Genomic DNA, 25,355 nt, shown 5'->3' with positions numbered 1-25,355 from the left:
ACATATGAGCATATTATAATCACATATTCAGTTTTTTGACTGCCTTAACACACATATAAGCATGCTATAATAACATATAGAGTTTTTTTACGACCTTAGAACACATATGAACATACTATATATCATTTATGATAGAATCACATATAAATTTTTTTGCTTTGCCTGCCTTAGAGCACATATGAGCATGCTATATTCACATATTCAATTTTTTGACTGCCTTAGCACACATACGAGCATGATCGAATCACATATATAGTTTTTTGCCTGCCTTAAAGCACATCTGAGCATGGTAGAATCACATATAGAGTTTTTCTAGATGCCTTAGAACACATATGAACATGCTATAATCACATATTCAATTTTTTGACTGCCTTAGCACACATATGAGCATGATAGAATCACATATATATATATAACTTTTTGTCTGCCTTAGAGCACATATGAGCATGATAGAATCACATATAGAGTTTTTTTATTGCCTTAGATCACACATGAGCACATGATAGAATCACATATAGTGTGTAATTTATTTCATTATATTTTGTTTATCAATACTGACTGTTCTTTTCTTGTGTAGGCTGCTAGCGATAATCAGCGTAGTGGAGCTGAAGGGACAGATAAAGACAATGAACAAGAAGATGCACAAAATCTTGGCGATGATTAGAAGACTGTGTTGAAGAAGTTCTATTTTTTTTTTATATTTCCTAATTGTAATTGTTGAATTGTAAATAATTAAACTTCTTAATTTTAAGGTGGAACGATTAATTGTTGTAGATTCTTGTTATATGAATTTTTTTGTGTGGTTTGTTTTTTATTTACAGGAAATATAAATTGTACAGGAAATAAAAATTGTACAGTTCTCGGTATTTAATTTTCAAATAATTTTTTTTTTATTTTTTTTCGTGTTTGCGACGGATTAGCGACGGAACCATCCGTCGCTATTCATATTAATCTAGCGACGACATAGCGACGAAAGTAAATCCGTCGCCAAGACGTGGTCGCCGTTTAGTACCGGTGGATTGGCGACGAAATATAGCGCTCGTTATTCCGTCGCAATTAGCGACGGACCTGGCGACAGAATAATTCCGTCGCCAGTTAGCGTCGAAATATTCGCGACGTAAGCATACTGTCGCCTCGTTGTCGCTAATCCGTCGCTAACCATGTTAGCGACGGATTAGCGACGGAATGTGGTCGTCGCTAATCTACTGCTTTGTTGTAGTGAAATGGCCAGGCCTGCACTGCTTAGCACCAACTTTGCTAGCCGGTGCCGACTCGGCTAGTTTTCAGCCAGTAAATGGTTAGGCATCATATCCTATTTTATTTTATATAACGCCTAACCATTTTTTCAGCCATCTACCGGTTGAAAATTGGCTGGGCAGGCACCAAGTGGCATGGATGATGCCAGTCGGTGCCATTCCAGATATTTTCTGGTCTGTGTATGGCTGGAAAATGCAAACATTTTTTTTCTTCTTTTTTATTTTATATGATGTTTGGTCATTTTCTGGTCATATACCAGCCCGAAAATGGTGGGTTGGCACCGGCCCAGCCATTTTCCAATGGGTGAGTAGCTGGAAAAATAGCAAATAATGTTTATATATAGGTTTTTTGGAAACTAAAAAACCAAAAACCTGGTTTAGAGGCAAACCAAGTTTTCTAAAAACTTGGTTTTGGCTCCTGTCATCCAAATGGGCCCTTAATGATTTTGTTGAGATAATTTATTGGGATTGTACACGTTTCTCAATTTCAGTTTAATAGTTTTGTCCGATAAGCATCAGTTTAATATTTTCCTAACAAAAATGTAATAACTAAGTGTAGTACTTGGTGTGCCGATCTTTTTCGAAAAGGGGAGTGTGTGTGAATAGTATATTTCAAGAGCAACATCTTGGCAATCCTGATGAATCATATGTTTGGCTTCTCTAAAGATGCATTTAAATGTCCACGTGGACAGGCAAAAACTGCGGTGGACTAGTGACCTTCAATCTATGGTCAAAATTGCCTTGGATCTACATGATTCAAATGCACCCGAAGGGTATGTTAATCATACGGGTCTTGCTGTGCCAATAAGTGGTTATAGATTCCCATCATTAATATGCCTTGTTCATATTTTCCTCTCCACACCTCTCTCTCAAGTTTTAAGGGCAAAAGATTAGCTTTTAAGTTAATTTTTCTTTTAGGCTCATTTATTTAATTTCAACAAAAGGAAAGGCTTTTCATGAGAACTAGGCACAAATTTATAAAAAATCTTGCCAGCTCATCATTCTAATGAGAATGCTGTCATGAAAACAGAAAATATGGAAGGATTTGCACATGAAAAATGGTAGGTGGGGAAAACAATTAGAGTTCACTTGTACTACTTTACTACCATGATTATTTGATGTTTGTTTCAATGTAATGGAAAAAGTAGTAAAAGAGATGTTAGCTAAAAACAAACAGACCATAAAAGTATTTAAGATTCGAACAATGGTTGCAGTCTCAACTAGGCAACTCTTAAACAAATCCTATATTTTGCAAAGTATATGAACTCTATCATACTATTATTTGTGTTTTCACCGGTTGTAGTCAACCTCACCACATACATTATATTTGTATGGGACAATATTTTTGTGTTTCATTATTTTTCTTCTTTTCACCTTAGGTCACTTTGTTTTACGAATCACTTTTGGTAGATAGACAAGTATAAGAGTCGATAGAACGATGTTTGAGACATTATCTGTCATCGAAAAGAATAGATATGCATTATATGCAACTCGATATGATTTAACTATGAAGAACTTATCAGAGTAATCCTTTGGTAGTTTGCCCTCATATAAAATATATGTGATCGCATGTTTGTATAGAATCTTGCTAACATGTCACTCTTCATAAGAGTATTTTTGCTTGTCAAGATCAGCAATGTAACTGTGAGATTGGTTGTAGGCTTCGTATTGACGTTGGTGACAATGCACTACTTGCACATATGGTTGTTGTGCATTTCTTTTTAATTCCTCTAGTTTTTCTTTTACTTTCGACACCATAGCGCCTGACAAATATTGCTCAATATTCTTTTTTTCTCAAAAAGTTTCATCAACATGAGATAAAGTCTTTCAATAAGAAGAATTAAGAGCTTGTCATGTATGATGAGAAATTACGAATTAAAGTTCTTTGTGATATTAGACGTTAAGCACTCATATTTTTTCACTGAAAAATTATTGTTAGCTCAATGTTCGGGTTTCATGTAAGTAACAACATAATTGCATGCGGCTTTGTCTTGCTCTCAATTTAAAAAAAAAAATATTTGCATTGTTGTCTTGTGGTTGCTCAAACTATATTTTACTAAAGTGCACTGAGTGGTGAACCAAATTCTTTAGAAAAGTTATCTCTCAAATGCTTCATGTAATATCCAATGCGACATATAGGTCATGTGTGGGAGACAACATACTTTGGACCTTCATGCTTATATGAGATAATTATACGTTGCATTTCCTCATTATATTCGTTGAAGCATATGAGTTATTCCTTCATATGTATAAAAAACCACACCATGAATTCTTTGACTCCTTATCAAGAACAACAAATGCTAAAAAAATATCACACTGATCAATACTATAGGTCAACAATAATATACCTATGTATCTTCATTTTAAGAATGTGTCATCTACCATAAGAACCAGAGTGCATTCTTTAAAAAACTCATCAATGCTTAGACGAAAGGATAAGAATAAGTACTGAAATCGATCTTAGTGTACCCTATCGATTCTTGGTTAGTATTCATCAAATGATACAAATAAGCAGAAAGCATCATAAATGACTCATCAAATGAACCATATAATGCCTCGTTAGTTTATTCTCGTCCACTTCATGCTTGTTTGTAAGAAACCTCCATACATTCTTCACGACTAATGTCATTCATGATTTTTCTTTGAGTTATTTTCGAATTGTTGTACATGCGTTTGAAAATAATATATGAAATCCATTTGAAAGATACTTTTTTGAGTACAAGATTGCCTAGTGTTCCACCATATGTATGTTTGCTTTGATAAGACGTCTTTAGGTACCGAAGGTAACTACTTTGGGCATTCTTCCCATTCAAGCTGGATATCGAACTCAACCGCCTTGTGAAGATCGTTACAGTAAGGCTTCCCACATTTCCTAGCCTGGTGATGGTGGATCTCCCCGGCAAAAACCACAATAAAAAACATTGCAATCGCACCGGCCACATAAGCAACAGGAACGTGGTACATGACTTGACCGATCAGCAAGATGGCTGCTGGAAGAATCTCAGCAGCTTCTCCGCAGATGAATCTGAAATACGGCAGCACGAGCACCCCAAGAGCGCCAAGCACAATAAGCACAATATGATGATGTCCAATGCAGCAAAAGGTGAGTAGTCGCACAAGGGAAGAACTAGAGAATTCAAAGATCCGTTTGGCCTCCTGCACCTGGCGTTCCGATGGTGACCCCTCTGGTCACTCAGTATTAAAGAATTGGCAGCATTCCTAAGTTGCTGGAAAGCCTTACAGAACTCAATTAAGCAGCGGCAGCTCATCATCGTTAATTCCGGCATCTGGACCGACAGATTGAAACCCCTCTGTGGTCATCGCTGCGACCTTTCCACAATCCAAACAAACTAGAGCTCTCCAGAGTTGAGGATTCGGGATGAAGGTTTGGGTTTGTGGCTGGTAGAGTGAGAAATCCTTGCCGAAACCACACTTTTCCGATTAAATAACACCCTCCAAGACAAAGGAATTGCAGAGCAGCGGTCCGTTTCCTCGCACTTGCAGACCCTGTATCTAAGGTGAGACCGTGAGGGAAGTCTTTGGTCGTTATCAAACCAGACTTATCAGCACCTAAAAGTAGTAGCAATAAAATCTTAGAGCTTGATGAGTGTGAGGCCGTGAGCGTAATGATCCCAAAAAACTAGAGAAAACTTCACATGATAACTCGTCGGGATAGCAGAACTCGAAAACAGGATTTTACGTGCTCATGTACCGACTCCTTACACGATTCGATCAAGGAATTATTGAACTCGAGTGTCAAAAATCCCCGATTGATCATCCTGATATCAAGATCGATCTGCAGATCCTCAATGTAAACCGATTGCTAACCAAAACGAGATCCAAAAATTACACGAAATATGATGGGCTTTTCCGGATTTCCTTGGTAACGATTGAGAAGAGAATCAGGGCTCTGAGCCGAACCAGAACCAAAAAGGAAAACCGAAAAAAAAAAGAGTTTCAGAAAATGGCAAAATCAACGGAGAGAAGAGAGCTGCTTTCGATCGGCTGGAACGCAGATTTAGGATCGGCGTCCATCCGAACATTCATTCAAGAGATCAACAGATAAAACTTTTGCAGCTTTCGATATCTAAGCAATGAACCTTAACGATCTCGATGCTTCCGAACTAAGAATTGGAGAGGGAGAGAGAGAGGGGGGGCCGGTGTACCTGATCAGAGATGGATGGATGGCGTAAGGTAAGCGCTCCAGAGACGTCTCGGTCTCGCTTCGCTTGTCCTTTCAACTCCAGATCGAATCGAGATTCGTTAGGAATCCTCTCTCTCTCTCTCATCACCATACTTATTGTCGGTACCTGACTAGCAATAATTACTGAACTGGCCCTGACTTTGACCAATTGGACGGTTGCAACCTTTCACGCCTGAGTAGTACCCCCCACGCTCTTGACCCTGGGAAACAAACTGACTCGCTCTGGTTCGGTTCATGTTCGACTTGTAAAGCGCATGTTAGAACTAGGGGTGGGCAACGGGCCTGACGGCCCGATGGTCAAGCCGACCCGGCCCATTATGGGCTGGGAAGCTCTAAATGGGCCCGGGCCCGGACCCAGACCCGGCCGGCCCGATGCCTATCCCTGGTTCAAACTGGTAAAATAGTCTTGACAAGCTGAACATGAAATATAGATGCTCAGTTTGGCTGGGTTCGACTTGTTTAAGCTTATTAGGTAATAATAAATATTATATATATATATATATATATATATATATATATATATATATCTTATTTTTTCAACTAAAAATAATGTATTTTTCTTATAAAAAACCAACTTAAACTCTACTCGTTTAACTCGGTCTGATTTTGAGCTCGAACTCAACTTGGTCACCACATGAATGAGTCAAACTTGAACACTACAAACTCAACTCATTCATCTCGTTTACCAGCCCTACTCTTGGCATGTGAGAAAAGTCTAAATTAGACTTGTGGTTCTTGGTAGGACCGAAAGTGTCAAGAGCGTCCTACCATGACCGCTTTGTCTGATTGTAGCCTTTCATCGTGCTAGTTGATCAACTAAGCTCGACTGTTGGTGCACGTGATGTATTGAGTCCTGATACAAGATGGAGGTCTTCTAGCCCTCTCGTCCCATGGAGCCGAATCGCCAACCGGCTGCAGAGTTTCTAAGTTAAAAACTTTTATTGAATTTAGAATAATGAAGATAAATGACAATAACAATGGTAAAGAATAAAATAGTTTTTTCTTAAGTTTAGTAGACTTTTTTTTGAACTTTAGGTATCACGAGGCTCAAAAGGGTTAACAAGAAAAGTTAGATATGATATTCTTGAATGCGAGGCTCAAAAAAAAAACAATTGGGTAAGGGATCATGAGCATCTCTTGCATGAAATCCTCAATTAGAGAGGAAACATTGTAACTTTTAGAGCTATGCCCCCTTTTTTCCAACAATACCTTTTCTCTTTTATCATTGTTACCAGGACCCAAGATCAGGTGCTTTAAGGGAAACTACCAAGCCTAGAGGATGACATGACTCATTTTTTTTGGCATTCTCACACTTTTTTCTTGCATTTGACATTTTTTTAGATTTTTTTTCTTGATGCTCTCGTTCATAAAATAAATGCCACGAGATAAGGCATGAATAAGTAGATTTTGCTTTGTACAATAAGATGCTCAACTTAACTCTTTTCAAAGATGTTGAAAACAAGACTTAGGAGTAAAAGGTATCAGAACATATGACCGATAAGTTCATAAGACTGACCAAAGAATGGGATGAAAAGCAAAGACAAAACAAAAAGTAGTCTTGTTATCTATTAGCTTGAAGAGTTTTTCCTCTAATATGATCATAAATTATAAAATATGAGAGTTAACATGCCTATATATGATTCATCAATGTAGACTCTAGAAATTATTATAAAATTTTGGTAGCTGCGAAATGCTTAGGTATTAAATCGGTGATCAATCGCACTAGCCATCCATCACGTGCCAAAAAAAATGCAAAGATGACAAGTTTTTTTCGCCAAAGAGGTATTAGTGGCGATAAAATTGTTGTTTCTAATGATCAAACGAACATTAGCGGTGACAAAACTCACTACTAAAGGTCATTAGCATTGATTGTTGCTGCTAATGCTCATTTTTTCACCCAAAGCATTAGTGGCAACAATTTTGTCACCGCTAATGCTTCTTTAACGAAAAAAAACTTGTCAAAAATGTGATTTTTGTTTTGTTTTGCATTGGTCGTCCATCAACTCGCGCGATAAATGATCAACATGTTTGACAATAAATTTAATACCTATGAATTTCACAGCTACCAATCTCTATTTATGTATATATAGAGAGAAATGTGTAGAAGAACAACTGATAGGAAGTCCTGATCAGGTGCAATATGATTCCACAAAAGTTGTGCATTAAACACCCCATCGCCCTCCATCAAGTCTTGAATCCTACACTTGATAGGGACCGCCCCAAGGAGGGTGATCAGGTGGTTGCATTTGATCTTTTCACACAAGAGAGCAATGTTAGTGCTAGGATCCAATGACTAGAAATAGCTTACTTAAAAGTGCTCACTTGGCTATTTTTATGTTTACCCCTCTCTTTCTTCCTCCCACCTCGTTAGATAGGAGCACCACCGATGAGAAGCCTGCCAGAGATGACCACCCTCTCCTGCTTTGTCGAGCACCACCATCATCGTTGAGCCAAAGGCACCGCTTGGATCCCCTCCTCTCTGTCTCTCTTGTCGAGTATCACACCCATTGGGGCTGACATGGCCTCCACCCCTCCTCTCTCTCTCTCCATGGGGGTACTAGGAAGCCTGAAGTGAGCAGAAGAAGGTGATGGTGGCATTATCTGGTGAATGTTGGGTGAATACAGAGCCGAGAGAGGACATTGACGTAAACAACCCCTCTCTTTCTCTCATTTTTGTTTTGGGTTCAGTTTTTTCAGTATGTGGCTGTGTTGATTTTTTAGGGTTTTCAATATAAACCATGTTTGTTTGTTTTCTCAATTTCTGTTTTTTTTTAATCCTTTTGTTGTTGTTGTTGTTGTTGTTTAGTTTTTTCCTACTTGGTTGTGTTGATCTTTTAGGGCTTTTAATATAAATCATGTCTTTTTCCTTCAATTCCTATTTCTTTTGAATCTTCCTATTGTTTCTTATGCATTTCTTTTCGGATTTTTGGTTGTCACAAACCATATTAGGGCTTATCAGGCACATTCAAAAGGGTTTGGTTTTTTAGAATGACGTAGTTATGGATTTAAGGTTTTCATTCTCTCTTCGACTTCAGTCTTTGTGCAGATGTGTTTGCATACATGCATGCTTCTGATAATATTTATCCTTATGATATCAAGACATCTTTTATTTGAGTTCTTTTTTTCTGTTATCTTATTTAATGTCTTGTTACTCTGTCCATCTTCATTAGGTGAGAACTACTATTGCAATGACATGCAACAGAATTTAAATTGGATAGTATTTACTGTGTACACTACAAGAAACTTGTGGATTAACAACGACCTAAATTTGTCGCTAATCCGATGCTAATCCGTCGCTAAACAGCTTAGCGACAGATTAGAGATGGATAGCTTCCATCGCGATTTTTTCGACGCTAATTAGCGACGAAATATATATGTCGCCCATTCCGTCGCTAAGTAGCGACAGAATGTATATGTCGTCAGTTCCATCGCTAAGTTACGACGGAATAACAAATGCCAACATCTGTCGCAAAGTCGTCGTTACTATACGACGATTTTGGTGTTGCGATGGATTTATAGTCGTCACTAATTCGTCGCTACATTCAACGCTGATAGTAATTAGCGACTGATATATCTGTCGCTAATCTGTCGCAAATAAGAAAAAAAATTTTAAAAAAATATTTGAAAATTAAATATCGAGAAAAAATTTCTCGTGATACAATTTATATTTCCTGTATAATTTATATTTTCTGTGAATAAAAAATAAAGTACACATCAAAATACATATAAAAGGAAACTAAAACAATTAATCGATCCATTGTAAAATTCGCAAGTTCTAATTATTTACAATTCAACATTTACATTTTTTAAACAAAAAGAAGGAAGAAAAAATTCAACACATGAATCTAATCATCGCCAAGATTTTGTGCATCCTCTTGTTCATTGTCTTGATCTGTCCCTTCAGTTCCACTACGCTGATTATCACTAGCAACCTACACGAGAAAAGAAAGGTCATTATTGATAAACAAAATATACTGAAATAAATTATACTCTATATGTGATTTTATCATGCTCATATATGTTCTAAGGCAGTAAAAAAACTGTATATGTGATTCTATCATGCTCATATGTGTTCTAAGATAGTAAAAAAACTGTATATGTGATTCTATCATGCTCATACGTGTTCTTAAGGCAGTAAAAAAAACTTATATGTGATTCAATCATGCTCATATGTGCTCTAAGGCAGTAAAAAAATGTATATGTGATTCTACCATGCTCATATGTGTTTTAAGGCAGTAAAAAAACTTTATATGTGATTCAATCATGCTCATATGTGTTCTAAAGACAGTAAAAAAACTGTTTTTGTGATTATATCATACTCATATATATGTGTTCTAAGGCAGTAAAAAAACTATATATATGATTTTATCATGCTCATATGTGTTCTAAGGCAGGCAAAAAACTGTATATGTGATTATATCATGCTCATATGTGTTCTAAGGCAGTTAACAAACTTTATATGTGATTCAATCATGCTCATATGTGTTCTAAAGGCAGTAAAAAAACTTTATATGTGATTCTACCATGCTCATATGTGCTCTAAGGCAGTAAAAAAACTGTATATGTGATTCTACTATACTCATATGTGTTATAAGGCAGTAAAAAAACTTTATATGTGATTCTATCATGCTCATATGTATTCTAAGACAGACAAAAAATTGTATATGTGATTATATCATGCTCATATGTGTTCTAAGACAGTAAAAAAAACTGTATATGTGATTCTATCATGCTCATATGTGTTCTAAGGCAGTCAAAAAACTTTATATGTGATTCTATCATGCTCATATATGTTCTAAGGCAGGCAAAAACTGTATATGTGATTATATCATGCTCATATGTGTTCTAAGGCAGTCAAAAAAACTGTATATGTGATTCTACCATACTCATATGTGCTCTAAGGCAATAAAAAAACTGTAGATGTAATTCTATCATGCTCATATGTGTTCTAAGGCAGAGAAAAAATTATATATGTGATTATATCATGTTCATATGTGTTCTAAGGCAGTCAAAATTTTTTTATATGTGATTCTATCATGCTCATATGTGCTCTAAGGCAGTAAAAAAACTTTATATATGATTCTATCATGCTCATATGTGTTCTAGGGCAGGCAAAAACCTGTATATGTGATTATATCAAGCTCATATATATTCTAAGGCAGTAAAAAAAACTATATATGTGATTCTATCATGCTCATATGTGCTCTAAGGCAGTCAAAAAGCTGTATATGTGATTCTATCATGCTCATATGTGTTTTAAGGCAGGCAAAAAACTTTATATATGATTATATCATGCTCATATGTGTTCTAAGGCAGTCAAAAAAATTGTATATGTGATTCTATCATGCTCATATATGCTCTAAGGCAGTCAAAAAACTATATATGTGAATCTATCATGCTCATATGTGTTCTAAGGCAGACAAAAAACTGTATATGTGATTATGTCATGCTCATATGTTCTCTAAAGCAATAAAAAAACTGTATATGTGATTCTACCATGCTCATATGTGTTCTAAGGCAGTAAAAAAATTGTATATGTGATTCCATCGTGCTCATATGTGTTCAAAGGCAGTAAAAAAACTATATATATGATTCTATTATGCTCATATGTGTTCTAAGGCAGTAAAAATATTATACTGAAATATTATATAAAAGGTCAGTATTGATAAAGAAAATATACTGAAATAAATTATATGCAATGCACCTAAGTTAAGGCAATCAAAATTATATGAAATCTAACGACATGCAATACATCACATAAAACTTTCATACCTGAGAGGCACCTGCAAACGAAGCTCCCCTGTTCTACAAAAAACTTTTGAACTCATCCCGGAGAACGTCGGCAATTGTTTCATGGAAGTAGTCACGCATTGTGTCCTTAACGATCTGGCGTACATCATCCCAAGAATCAATCAGATGCTTGGAGCTGATGTTGACAGGAGAAGTCTCTGAGTTGTGACTAAAGGAAGCAACGACTGGTGAGGTGTTCATATTACTCCCAAACCCGAACACACGACCCTTTTTGGGTTCACCTGCTGCAGTCACCCATGCTGTAGGATCAAATGATGGATGCTGAGTAGAGTCATCGCCATATCGCTCTACCATCTGTTGCTCATATGACGCCTACAAAATAATATTTATAGTATGAATTAATAATTAAGAATTACAATGTTTATGATAACTTGTATATTATAATGATTATTAATACAATAAATACATATCATTGTCATTTTCGCCTTCTCCGATACGAACTCTCTCGTGGTATTACGTTTATGTGTTTGAACAAACACATCCTTGTATGGCATAATGCCTCCTTTTTCTGCTTCCTGCGAAGTGAAATGATAAAAGATTTAGTTAACAAGTTTGCAACAATACTTATAAAATTGATTTGTTTATATATTGATGAGTTATCATTTTCTTCAGGTGGCTCCCAAAAGTCCTAAATCCACTTGTGTGTAGATGGGCTTCGGACATTTTCGCTCGATTTTGTGCAGCCTTCGCTGAGCGGTTTCAAAATGCATCCCCAGCCTACTTGTCACACTTTGTATCCCAAGCATCTGACCTGATAGTAGGAGGTCCATGGTCCTTCCACTGCAGTGGATCATCTATCCCGCCAGATGCTTTTATTGCTGCAGTCTTCATATTGTGCAGCATGTCTGCAAAACGATTGACAGTCACCTTCTGCCACACCTTTCTTGCATCATGTTCCTCCATTGTAGTCGCGAAGCGATTCGAAGCCTATAAATATTTTTAGAAAGTTAGTAGACATGACTATAACAAATAATTAAATATGAAACACCTTTCATTTCAGTTGTGCCTACTTGAAGCGCATTCCTTTGTCGTCGGAACGGATGGTTGCTGGATAGAAATCGATAATGACACTCAAAACAACAATGCTTCCTTTTATGCGTCAATCTAAAAGTTTTTGTATCCTCCATGCAGTACGGACATGCCAACCTCTCATGTGTGCTCCAACCAGATAACATACCATATGCAGGAAAGTCACTGATTGTCCATAGAACAATGACCTTCATATTGAAATTTTGTTTTTTGTGGGCATCATACGTGGTAACACCATCATCTCGCAGTACTTTTAGTTCATCAATCAATGACCTTAAATATACATCAAAATTTTGGCCAGGTGAGGTCGGACCAGGGATCAATAGAGACAAGAAAAGATTTGGACGCTTCATACACAAGCTTGGTGGAAGGTTGTATGGAGTTACAAATACTGACCAGCATGAGTATGGAGTTGATCTACCTCCAACTGGATTAAATCCATCTATACATAGACCAAGTCTAACATTTCTCACTTCCATTGCGAAGTTCTGATGAGTACGATCAAAGTGCTTCCAAGCTTTCGCGTCAACAAGATGCGTGATCTTGTCTTCATCATGTCGAACTTTATTTGCATGTCATCTCATGTGTTTAGCTATCCTTGAAGACATATACAATCGTTGCAATCTAGGAGTGATAAGAAAGTAGCAGAGCGACTTGTATGAAACTTCTTTTGATCTTGTGCTATCATTGCCTTTTGTCTTTGGCTTTAACCGAGGACGCCCACATGACGGGCATGATATGTTGTTTTCCTGATCCTTAAAATACAACATGCAGTGATTTGGACAAACATCGATCTTTTTATACCCCATACCTAGAGCATTAACCATAACCTTCGCACGATAGAAATTTTATGACAATTTCTCATCTTTGGGCAACATACTCTTCACAATCATGCACAAACGGTCAAAACAGGATTGACTCAAATTATACTCAGACTTCAAATTCATTAGTTGAAGAACTGCAAACAAGATAGTGTGACTCTCGCAACTGTGCCAAAGTAGCTCATCAGCATCTCTAAGTAAATCATAAAATCTACTAGCTGCATCGTTTGATGATTCTTCATCTACTGCAGTTGGTACATCACTAGGACCCATAGTAGAACCCAGTTCTGTTCCTGCGGCATCAAATATCAAATCCATATATGGATTATCGTGCATCACATTCACCCATGCATCAAAATTATTTCTAAATTCTTCTCCATGAAACTTCCAATTGTGATAATCACTCACAAAACCCTTCCTGTATAGGTGATGTCTAACGCCATGAGGTTCTACAAATCGATTATTTTTACAAATCTTGCAGGAACACCTAATCCGACCTATGGGATCCACTGTACTGACACTTGCCGTTGTAAATTCAATAAAACTTTCAACACCATCCATATATTCATGCGATAACTCATTGTCAACTATCCTACAATACATCCATTCACGATTTGCAGTCATTTTATCATATGGTGTTACGAATAGTATCCTAACCAGTTAAAATAGAATCATCAAAATGTTATGATAAAGAAAATATCAAATTTATCATGCAATATATGATGTCATACAATGACAAGAATTATGATGCATGCATTGATAACTTAATATTTTCATGTGCAAACTATTCATAACACGATACATTCATTTGAAGCGTGCTTTCATTATACAATTTCACATGTAAGTCATAATTAAATTGAAAGTAACTACATGCAAGCATGAATACAATTAGATCAAACATTGCAATACATCAAAAATATTCATATCAAAAAAATGTCAAACATGTACTTACAATAAACACACTCCAATATCCCGCTAACTACTACCATGCCTAGCATGTAATCCGTACTCCAAAAATAAGAACACTTCTATTCTCATACATTAAAATCATGCTCAGCATGATCTTCAAACTCTAACAAAGCAGTTCTAGATATCAACAACTAAGTGAGTGTGTGAACAATAAAGTGTTGCATCCAATAAATTAAATAACATGTGATGCGTTTGCATCACTTACTCGCCACAGATATTTACCCGATTTGCATTGTTTTTGTCACTTACCACGGGTGGCAGAGCACAAGAGACATCCGTTGAGAAATCTGCAAGAGACACTGTGTTAAAATGAAGTCACCCTCCGCCGAAAGGAAAAAAATTAGAATAAATATGGAAGTCGGATGGGATTCTGGCGAGGCGGAACGCCGCCCAGGCGTCGACCACCTCTCCGTTCGGCCCAACAGGTTTTTGAGTTCGACCGACCAGTCAGTAGGCCAACGATGTACGACAGCGACACGAGGTTTCCGGAGGCAGTGATTGTGCCCCGGAGCGGCAGGCACAGGGTGATGCCATGGTTCAGGAACCCGACTATCGTCAGGCACCCTCCGGCCCATCGCCCCCCCTGCTGAAAAAAAATGAGGCAGGAGGGGCGACCACCTGCCAAAAAAAAAAATGAGGCAGGGGGTCGCCCCCCTGCCAAAAAAAAAATGAGGCAGGGGGTTGCCTCCTGCCCGAAAAAAAAGAGGCAGGGGGTTGCCTCCCTGTCCGAAAAAAAAGAGGCAGGGGGGCGACCCCCTGCCCGAATAAAAAAATGAGGCAAGGGGGCGACCCCCTGTCGAAAAAAAAAGAGGCAGAGGGTCGCCCCCCCCACCCCCCCCTTCCAGAAAAAAAGAGGCAGGGGGCGACCCCCTGCCCGAATAAAAAAATGCGGCAGAGGGGGCGACCCCTTGCCCGAATAAAAAAACGAGGCAGGGGGGGGGACCCCTTGTCGAAAAAAAAAAATGAGGCAAAGGGTCTCCCCCCCCTGACGAAAAAAAAGAGGCAGGGGGCGCCCCCCTGCAGAAAAAAAAATAAGGCAGATTCCCTCCCTGTCGAAAAAAAAGAATGAGGCAGGGGGGCGACCCCCTACCAAAAAAAAAAAATGACCCACTTATCTGGGAGACGCCAGGCGGGGGGTGACGAGCAGCAGAACGGGGGGCGATGGGCCGGGGGAGGGACGGGCAGTGAAACGGGGGGTGATGGGCCGAGGGAGGGACGAGTGGTGACGGGCAGCAAAATGGGGGGCAATGGGTCGGGGGAGGGACGAGCGGCGGACCGGAGAGCGACGGGCGGCGGGCCGGGGAGTGCATCGGGTGGGAGAGGGCGGCAGCTGGGGGAGTGCGTCGGGCTGGAGAGACAAAACAGGAAAGAGAAAGAAGGGTTATGATTAGGGATTTACGGGAAACTTAGCGACGAATTTGGTGACAACCTACTTCCGTCGCAACTCCATCGCAAATTTACATGACCAGTTAGCGACAAAATATTTCCGTCGTTAATCTCGTCGCTAGGGGTGGTAATTGCGTCAGGTTGGCGAGTCAACATACCTCAACCCGAACCCGACCCGTTTATTAAACGGGTCGGTTGTGGCAAACACAAACCCGACCCGTTTATCAAACGGGTAACCCGACACGACCCGCCAACCCGCTTAATAAACTGGTTGGGTCGGGTAAATGGGTTGGCAGGTTGGCGGGTCGACCCGCCCGCCTAACCCGTTTATTAAACGGGTCAGCCGGATTGGCGGGTTGGCATATCCTTAACACAAACCCGACCCGTTTAATAAACGGGTTAGGCAGGTCGACCCGTTTATTAAACGGGTTCATTTTTGCCCAACCCGAACCCGCCTAAGAGGCGGGTTGGCGGGTCGGGTCAGATTTTGCCACCCCTAGTCGTCAAATCCGTCGCCAAATGTCACGGGTATTGCGACAAAAATCCGACGTCGCTAAATAGCGACGGATTTGGCGACAAAAGTTTTTTCGTCGCCATTTTTGTAAATATTACGGATTTTAGCGACGGATTTGTTTCTCTCGTTAATCCGCCGCAAAGTTGCGATGGAAAAAATTGGTCACAAACTTCCGTCGCTTATAACCATTTTTCTTGTAGTGGTAGTGCAACATCCAACAATATCTTGGATAGAGCAATAGATTTAGAAGATGCACAACACAATGATTTTCTTAGACTAGTACTCAATCAACTGTTTTTATCAATTAGACTATGAGCAATAGAACTGATAAAATGTATGTTCATTTGATTATGAAGGATTTGACGAATACTTTAAAGTTTTCTTCATATAAATAATGTCGATAATATCTTTAGAACAAAGACGAATGATGTTAATTCCAAATTATGTGTAGGATAATTTTGCGCATGAACTTTCAATTGCCTAGAGACGTATGCAATAACTCTTTCATGTTGCATCAGCACACAACCCAAAATAGTGCCTGAAGCATGATATATACAATAAAGCCTCCTGAACCACTTGGTAAGGCTAGCACTGGGCCTGATGTCAATTTCTCTTTCTACATCTTGAAACTTTCTTTTGGTTACATCATAATCAAATGAACAAAAATTTATTAGTTCTACCACTCATAGTCTAATTGATAAAAACAATTGATTGACTACCAGTCTAAGAAAATCACTGTGTTGTGCATCTTCTGAATCTATTGCTCTATCCATGATACTGTTGGATGTTGCACTACAAAATAAATACTATCCAATTTAAATCCTTCTACGTCCCATTGCAATAGTAGTTCTCACCTAATGAAGAAAAACATAGTAACAAGACGGTAAAGAAGAGAACAGAAAAAAGAACTCAATTAAAAGATGTCTTGATATCATAAGAAGAAATATTATCAGAAGCATGCACGTATGCAGATACATCTACACAGAGACTGAAGTAGAAGAGAGAATGAAAACCTTAAATGCATACCTATGTCATTCTAAAAAACCAAACCCTTTTGAATGTGCTCGATAAGCCCGAATATGGATTATGACCACCAAAAATCAGAAAAGAAATACATAAACAACAACAAAAGATTAAAAAGAAATAGGAATTGAAGAAAAAAAAACATGATTTATATTGAAAACCCTAAAAGATCAACACAGCCACATAGGAAAAAACTGAACAACAACAAAAAGAGTCAAAGAAAACAGAAATTGAGAAAAAAAAACATGATTTATATTGAAAACCCTAAAAAATCAACACAACCATGTACTAAAAAACTGAACCCAAAACGAAAATGAGAGAAAGAGAGAGAGGTGTTTTCGTCGATGTCCTCTCTCATCTCTGTGTTCACCCAACATTCACTAGACATTGCCCCCATCACCTTATTCGGCTCATGTCCCGCTCCTTAGTACCCCAATGGGGAGAGAGAGAGAGAGAGAGAGAGAGAGAGAGAGAGAGAGAGAGAGAGAGAGAGAGACGAAAGAAGATCAACATTAATACTCATGAAGATCAACAAAATGTTGAACCCATGAACCGAACACAGAAGAAACAAAACTAAAATATAGAAAAAACAAAGCTAAAGAAAAGAAACTACAGACAACTAGCAACAAAACAACAAAGCCTACTCAACCAGGATCCGCAGGATTAGAAGAAACCACGGCTGAGTGAATGTCGTTCAGATGAGAGGAGAGGTCTCTAAGATGCATACGTAATATTGCATATACATCAACCAGGATTTTATGGACAAGATGATTAAAGATGACCGAAATTTGACGGAAAGTAGCATCATTGCGTGCCATCCAAACAAACCACCAAGTAGTAAACAACCATGTCTTCCAGATCAGTCTCCACCGCTTGCATCGTCTAATTTCAATAGGGCCCAGGAGAAGATCAAGTGCAAAAGAGTCTTCTTTGACAATTACGTTCGGAGATCTCCATGTCCTATTAAATAGGGCCACAAAGATTGGGCAGGACCAAAATAAATGAAAAGTAGTTTCTTCAGCAGCTTGACACAACACACACCAACTTGGAAACTGAAAGCCCAACTTCTTTAAATAACTGTGAGTCTGAACCCTATCATGCAAAATTAACCAAGCCAAGAACCGAGATCTTGGAGAAGGGCCCTTACCCCATAACGCACACTCAGGAAACCAATCTGCCCCTGGGGGGAGCAACGATCTATACACTTTGTGGGTGTGGAACACTCCATTTGGAGTAATCGCCCATTGCAACCACTGATCATAATTTCCAGCATCCCCAGTTTGATCTCTGAAGGACGATAAGGCTCTCAGCCACATGCTTCGCAAGTGCGAGATCGCCAGACCCCGGGTTCCATGGCGAAAAAGAGATAAATCAGGAGCACCATATTTAGCATGGAGCAAGCGAGCACATGGAGAGCCTGGTTGATGAGCCATCCAACATTGCTTGGCTACGAGAGCAATACTCCTCTGTCTTGGAGCAAAAACACCTAAGCCAACCATACGCCTCGGTAACACCACCGTTCGCCAACCAACCAAATGGCGCTTACTCTTAAGTTGACACCCAGACCAAAGAAAATCTGACATTAAACGACAAATTTGCTTCTCCATGCCCACAGGCATCACGAACATTGACATAAAGAATTCAGGGATAGAAGAAAGAACATGTCTGATTAAAGTCAGACGACCAGTAATGGAGAGATAAGAAGCCTGCCACAAAAGAAGCTTGCTTTTCACTTTTTGAATAGTTGGAGCCCAAGCAGCGAAAGAGAGGCGTTTCACTTGTAACGGCAGACCCAAATATGTCATCAACAACTCAGAGATTGCACAATTAAAAATCTGTTTACCCACTGCAAGCATAGGAGACTGAACATTGAACATAGTAAGAGAGCATTTGCTATCATTTAGGGAAAGCCCAGAAAGAGAAAGAAAGAACTGGAGAATAAACATGAATCTAAGCATCTACTGCACGTTTGCTCGCCCAAAAATAATCATATCATCAGCATAAATAATAATATGGTCCAAAAAATCTGAAACATCTAGAGGATCTATCAGGCGTTTCTCCGCAGCACGCTTGAGCAACACCACGAGACCCTCAGCAATGGCATTGAACAACAAAGGCGATAGAGGGCAACCTTGCCTTAATCCACGCCCCAACTTGACCTGGCCACCTCTAGTGCCGTTAATCTTAATCATGGCATGAGCATTAGAGACCAATTCCCTCACCCATCCAGAAAAACGACGACCAATGCCAAAATTGGATAACATTTGAAATAAGAAGGGCCAATGCACAAAATCAAAGGCTTTATGAAAATCCAATTTAAGAGAAAAATAGGGTTGGCCACTAAGATGTAAGGAGTGAATGACTTCAGAGGCCAAGATGAATGAATGGTGAATCCTCTTATTGTGGATAAAGGCGAACTGAGAGTTCGAAAAAATTTGGTGAGCCACGACCTTCAACCTATTAGCCAATACCTTAGCAATCATCCGATAGAGGGCACTCATAAAAGAAATCGGGCAAAACCTAGAGATATCAGTGGCAGCATCCTCTTTCGGAATTAAAGAAATAATTGCCAAGTGGGTTTGAATAGGCAATCTGGAGTTGCGATAGAACTCATCAAACATGTTAATAATATCAGGCTTCACACAAGACCAAAAAATTCTGAAGAAATCCACATGAAACCCATCAGAACCTAGAGCTTTCCACCCCGATAAACCTTTGATGGCCCTAAAAATCTCATCTTCAGAGAACCTCATTTGCATAATTCTGGCTTGATCTTGCCCAATCGAACCGACAAAAACAGGGCCAATGACACCTTTCGCAGTAAGTGAAACAAAATATAAATCTTTAAAATACTGAGTGACAACTGAAATAACGTGTTGATTAAGGTACGAAACACTCCCAATGGTGATTGATGGGACGACATTCCTCCTATGACGATGAGAAGCATATGAGTGAAAAAATTTAGTATTATCGTCTCCTGCCGCAAGCCATTTCACCCTTGCCCGTTGCTTCCATCTAATTTCCTCTTTGACCCTCCAGTTCTTCAAAAGCGTTGATAAGTCTGTAGATCTGTCCTGCAAACTCTACAGGTGAGAATCAGATAGAGACTCCGGAGAAGACATAGTTTGATACAATATTGAAATCTCTTGCTCCCAAGTAGCCATTTGATGAAATTTAGCCACATCTCGATTATGGAGCCAAGCTTTGATATCCTTAGATAGACGAGACAACTTCTCATGACACCGGATAGCTGCCCACTGCTCATTGGAAGGCTTGTTCCAAGAGTCTGAAATAATAGTGTGAAAGTCTGGCTCTTGGAGCCACCATTGTTCAAACACAAAACTCCTGGCTTGTTTAAAACCATCCCCCCAAATAGTGATTAACTGACCATGGTCCGAGATAGAGGGATCCATCAAGACACACTTGACATTGGGAATGAGATCCAACAAATTTGGAGTGACAAAAACCCTGTCAAGAACTCTGCAGCATGGGCGAATCCGCCTATTTGACCAAGAGTAATGCTCCCCAATAAAAGGAATTGGGTAAAGGTAATGCTGATTAACAAAATCTTGAAAACCTCTCATGGATGGATTGGGAAGAACGAGGTTATTAGAATCCTGGATAGACAAAAGGCAATTAAAGTCTCCCATAAGAAAATGATACTCCCCGTTTGATATGACGATCCTATTTAAGTCGTTTCATAAAGCAGGCCTCATGACAGCGTGATTCGGGCCATACACAACAGTGACCACAACCCTCCTGCCACTGTCCTGCAAAGTTAGGGCAACAGACAATGAAAACAGACCAATGTCCAGTTGAGAAATATTTAAAGATTGCTTCCCCAAAATAAGGATACCACCAGCATGGCTGACCGCAGGCTTAAAAAAGTAGTCAGCACCCCTCCATATACTAGAGGCAACAGAACGAGAAACTTCACCCATCTTAGTTTCACAGATAGCAATCAGGTCAGGCTTCTCCTGTCTAACCCAATTAGCCAAAAACATATGCTTAGATGGGCAATTCAAGCCCCTGATATTCCAACACAGAGACTTCATGACACACAATCTGGAAAATTCGGGGAGTGTGTGGCCTCGCCGACCGTCGTGGAGACCTGCCATCGAAAGTCGTAACATTGAGAGGGTTGCTCCTCTTGCCTCTACTACCACTGCTGACATGCCTGTGTCGAACAACCTCCGTACGCTTAGTAGCCCTCGAAGAACCTGGAGAATCACCCCTTAGACCAGAGCCAACATCAATTGAAGGATCTAAGGAGCCACCTAGGATAGTAGAGACTGTTGAAATGGTAGAAACCATATCGACAGTTATATGAATCAACTGCGATGAGGAGAGAGAGATATCAAGCATCCGGGCTGCCTCTTCAACCTCAACACCCAAAGGCGACAGAGTGAGGGACTGTCGAGGAACCGGTGGAGCGGAATGGAGAGCCTCACACCTCCAAAAACTACACACAGAATCAGTGACGGTAGAGGCAGTAGTGGTGGCCTCATTGACGACTGACGATAAAGGAAAAGGAACAGAGAGGAGGGGATCCAGTCAGCGCCTCAGGCTTGATGATGATGGTGATGCTCAAGGTGCTCGACAGAGCAGGAGAGGGTGGTCGTCTCTGGCAAGCTTCTTGTTAGTGCTTCCTATCCGACGAGTTGGGAGGGAAGGAGGGAGAGTATCCGGCGAGGTGAGAGAGAGAGGTAAACACGAAAATGGGCCAAAGTTGCCCTAAGACTTTTAAGTGAGTCCGGATCGAGGTGCGATATGATTGAGCACCTGATTGCCATCCACAAGGCCTTGGGCCCCACATCTGATAGGCACTGTCCTAGCTCGTCAGGGGCCAATAAGCCAAGCCGACCCAGCTCGTCAGGGGCTGGGTTTGGGCCATGATTTTAGGCTTGGGCCTTTTAGGTACCAGGCCAAAAACCTGGCCCGTTATATAAGTGAGACAAACCTTTCTCGGCCCACAGGCAGGTCTGGTGGGCTTGAGTTATTTATTAAAATTTTTAATAATAATTTTTAATAAATTAATTATTACATTTAATTGATTTTTTTTTATAAATTTTAAGATTGAATAATTATTATTAGCTATTAATTTTATGTTTTTCATTTAATTCTTTTTTTTTTGTATTGTAAGAATTAATGTATTAATTTTATTAAAAAATAACCTACAAATGAGTTTGGATGGGGCCGAACCTGACCCGCTTAAGGGGGCCGGGCCACAGGCTTCTTTTCAAACCCGAGTCTGTCAAATACTGGGCTAGATGCCCACCCCTAGTCCCTGGAGGGTGTTGTGCACTCATATTGCACCTGATATTTTTACCTTTTAAATAAGCTATTGCTAGCAGTTGGATCCTAATATCAGTTTCTCTCTCTCTCTCTCTCTATCTATCTATCTATATATATATATATATATATATATATATATATATATATATATATATATATATATATATAGAGAGAGAGAGAGAGAGAGAGAGAGAGAGAGAGAGAGAGAGAGAGAGAGAGTAGGGTGTCTAATGATTTTCGGACATTTGGAGATCCGCCATCAGCTGTGTAAATTTTTTTAGTGGTCTCCCTTTAGCGGTAGTAGAAAACTGCTCTAAAAGACCCTTTTTTTTTTTTTGAAAAAAAAGAGATGCACGGCCTGCAGCCATGCGTCCTCGCATGGGGCGTCCGACGATACACTCTTTCGTGTGTGAGTATATATATATATATCAATCCCTTCCAGATCTATTGAAAATTTAGCAGTCATGTAATCTCAAGTATATTGAAGCATGCAGTTTAAGTTGTCACAAAAGTAGATCAGTACGTAGTTATTCAGGGGACTGGGCACACTTGCATGCACCCGTGCGCACAAGTTAAAATTTTCACTGGTTAACAGATAATTAAGATAAATCTTAGCGCTTATGCATTGGAGAAGAGCAAACTAAGAAACATTAACTTCATTATTAGTTTCATCAAATGTTGCATACAAAAGTCATTGCGATTACATGAGAAGCCTGCTAATTAAGGCTAAGTATTACATTAGACGGATGACCTAAGCGATGTAACATGGTAATTCAATTCAGCTTTTTCCTGCTGGAGTTCTAGGATCATGGCGATTGTTTGCACCGGATCCTGGATAGTCATCTCTTCCAATCCCCTCAATCTCCATCCTGCCATGGATAAAGCTTTCCTCCTGCATCATCATCTCCTCCTCAGTTACCTGGAACAGTAGTGAGAACCAAAATTAGATATCAACCTTGAAGCGGGCACGTTTGGATCCCTATCTGTGCACAACACGCACACGCATAATGATGTGAATACGCACAATGCGCCTCAACAAAAACACAAACATGAAGCGAGAGGGCCGCAGTTCCCTCCCTTGTATGAACTGGATTTTACTCGATCTTATATTCTTAATTATCTGATCTGGGGATCTAAATCGGGATTAGATTTGAAAGAGATATGGTTGGGTGCCGGCCGGATCCGTGACAGATATGGTCAGATCTGGCCAAAACAGGGTCTAGCCGAGGTATTTTACCTTTTCCACAAAAAAAGTAACAGTTTCTATCCATTTTCAGTGAATCAAACACACATGGACCCGGATATCATAGCCGAATATAGGCCTATAGTGTGAGATCCTGATTTAATTCGGATCCAATGTTCCAAAATCTGATCTAATATTGGGTCAAGGATGACCCGACCCATATGCAACCCGTTCTCTTTCGCAAGACGTCTACACGCCGGCATTCACATAATTGTGTTGAGGCATATGAACATGTGGATCTGGGTCTGGTTGGTAAGGGCCAAAGAGAACCTAACCACCAAAAGTTTTCTGTCTTCTACGAGTTTTACAAAATGAGTCAGAGAAAAAAAGGAGGGAACATGTGGTGCTTGCTCCGTATGACAAAAAAAAAAAAAACTTTGAGAGATGGGCAATAGACTCTTTAACTGATGTAGTTACTAGTTTTTACCCAATCAAAATGACTAATAACAATCTGCAGTTGTCAAATTAAATAAGGGGGACCCGTCAATAGTATTTTTTCTCCAGAACACACCTTCAAAGCGAAGGAGTCTTGTATAAAAAGTTACAATCAGGTCATCTCTTGTGGATGGGAGCTTCATGATAAGTTCCGCTCACAAGTTTTTCGGTGCATTAATAAATGTAACAAACGGACAAGTGCCTCGTATGAACCCACTTTGAGCTTCTAGATGACCGACATAAAGTGGCCTTTTTTTTTTTATCTCGCACTGACCATCATCATGAAGAACCGGCAACTTTTTGTAAGGGAATTCCGTGCCAACTTGAAAATAAATCTCAAGTCAGCATTTCTTTCTGGGAATTCATGATTTCCATGGATTCTTTTCAAACGAAATACAGAAAAAAAAGACTTCCACGGAGTTGACCAACATGGAGGTAGATTTCCTGATCAATCAATCTTCCTACATCAGAAAAAGTAATCATGTACCAACTCCCTCCTCCTCCCCCACCAACCACCTTTTTTATCAAAACCGACCACGCACCAACAGAAGAAAAAGAATAGGAACTTCTCAGCAGGTTAAGGGGGAGATGGAAGACAATCAAGATCAATATATGACCGAAAATGCAAAAACTAGAAAGAAATAGCAGAAGCACGTCTCTTTCTTCTTTTCAGATAGGAAAGAAGGTGTTCATTGATTTGCATGAAGACAGAAGAAACCCCATGAAAGTGGATGATTGATAGATGAAAAATATATACCTGATTTTCTGCTTCTGACACAGACAGATCCTGTGTTGTCATCATTAGCAAGGTTCCTGTTAGGAGCAACCCGAGAAGACAATGAATATAAATAAATCTTATACCACGTCCAACGACGATAAAGAAGCAAGTTTTTCCCCCAAAAGGGAGACTATTTCAATTGCTGAATATGAGCGAGGAGCTTACTTGATAGAGGAACAGCATCCGATGAAAGCAGATATGAGAGACCCAAAAAGAGGAGAATCAGTAGTATAGGGAGAGCCTTCAACTGAGATTTTCCCATCAGGAATAAGGTCGGTCTTGCTTTCTGTTTTAGCCTCTCCTTCTTCAAAGATACCCCTGAGCTCTATATGCCGAGTTTAATCGGTATCACACAAGGGGTTGGTGGTGTTTATATATAGCTGTAAACCCCAACTGGTGGTAGGTCAGTCTGTTGTATAAATTAATTAAAATAATATTTCAAATGTCAAAGGAGCAAAGAATAGTAGAATACACACAAACTTTTATCCTGGTGATCAGTCGAGTGGGCGGTCGCCTACCATCTTCCTGCTTAATTTCAAGCGTTATTGAGTTGTGGAAAAAATTGGAACTGAAGTCATATATATGGTATAG

General features: G+C 39.4%; 2 long non-coding RNA genes across 2 annotated transcripts; both read right to left on the bottom strand.

The window, feature by feature from the left end:
* Window positions 1-3,882: 3,882 nt before the first annotated feature.
* LOC149836381 (uncharacterized) lies at window positions 3,883-5,546 on the bottom strand. Its single transcript, XR_016432014.1, has 2 exons — window positions 5,423-5,546; window positions 3,883-4,826 (listed from the first exon to the last, which is right to left on the bottom strand). It is a non-coding gene; the product is annotated as an uncharacterized LOC149836381 (long non-coding RNA).
* A 17,404-nt stretch (window positions 5,547-22,950) lies between these two features.
* LOC149836380 (uncharacterized) lies at window positions 22,951-25,111 on the bottom strand. Its single transcript, XR_016432013.1, has 3 exons — window positions 24,930-25,111; window positions 24,744-24,799; window positions 22,951-23,227 (listed from the first exon to the last, which is right to left on the bottom strand). It is a non-coding gene; the product is annotated as an uncharacterized LOC149836380 (long non-coding RNA).
* Between the last annotated feature and the right edge of the window lie 244 nt (window positions 25,112-25,355).

Source organism: Nuphar pumila, chromosome 5, assembly GCF_984573655.1.
Source record: "Nuphar pumila chromosome 5, dmNupPumi1.hap1.1, whole genome shotgun sequence".
Lineage (NCBI taxonomy): Eukaryota > Viridiplantae > Streptophyta > Magnoliopsida > Nymphaeales > Nymphaeaceae > Nuphar > Nuphar pumila.
The sequence above is the reverse complement of the archived record's forward strand: the minus strand, read 5'-3'. Positions and strand labels throughout refer to the sequence as shown.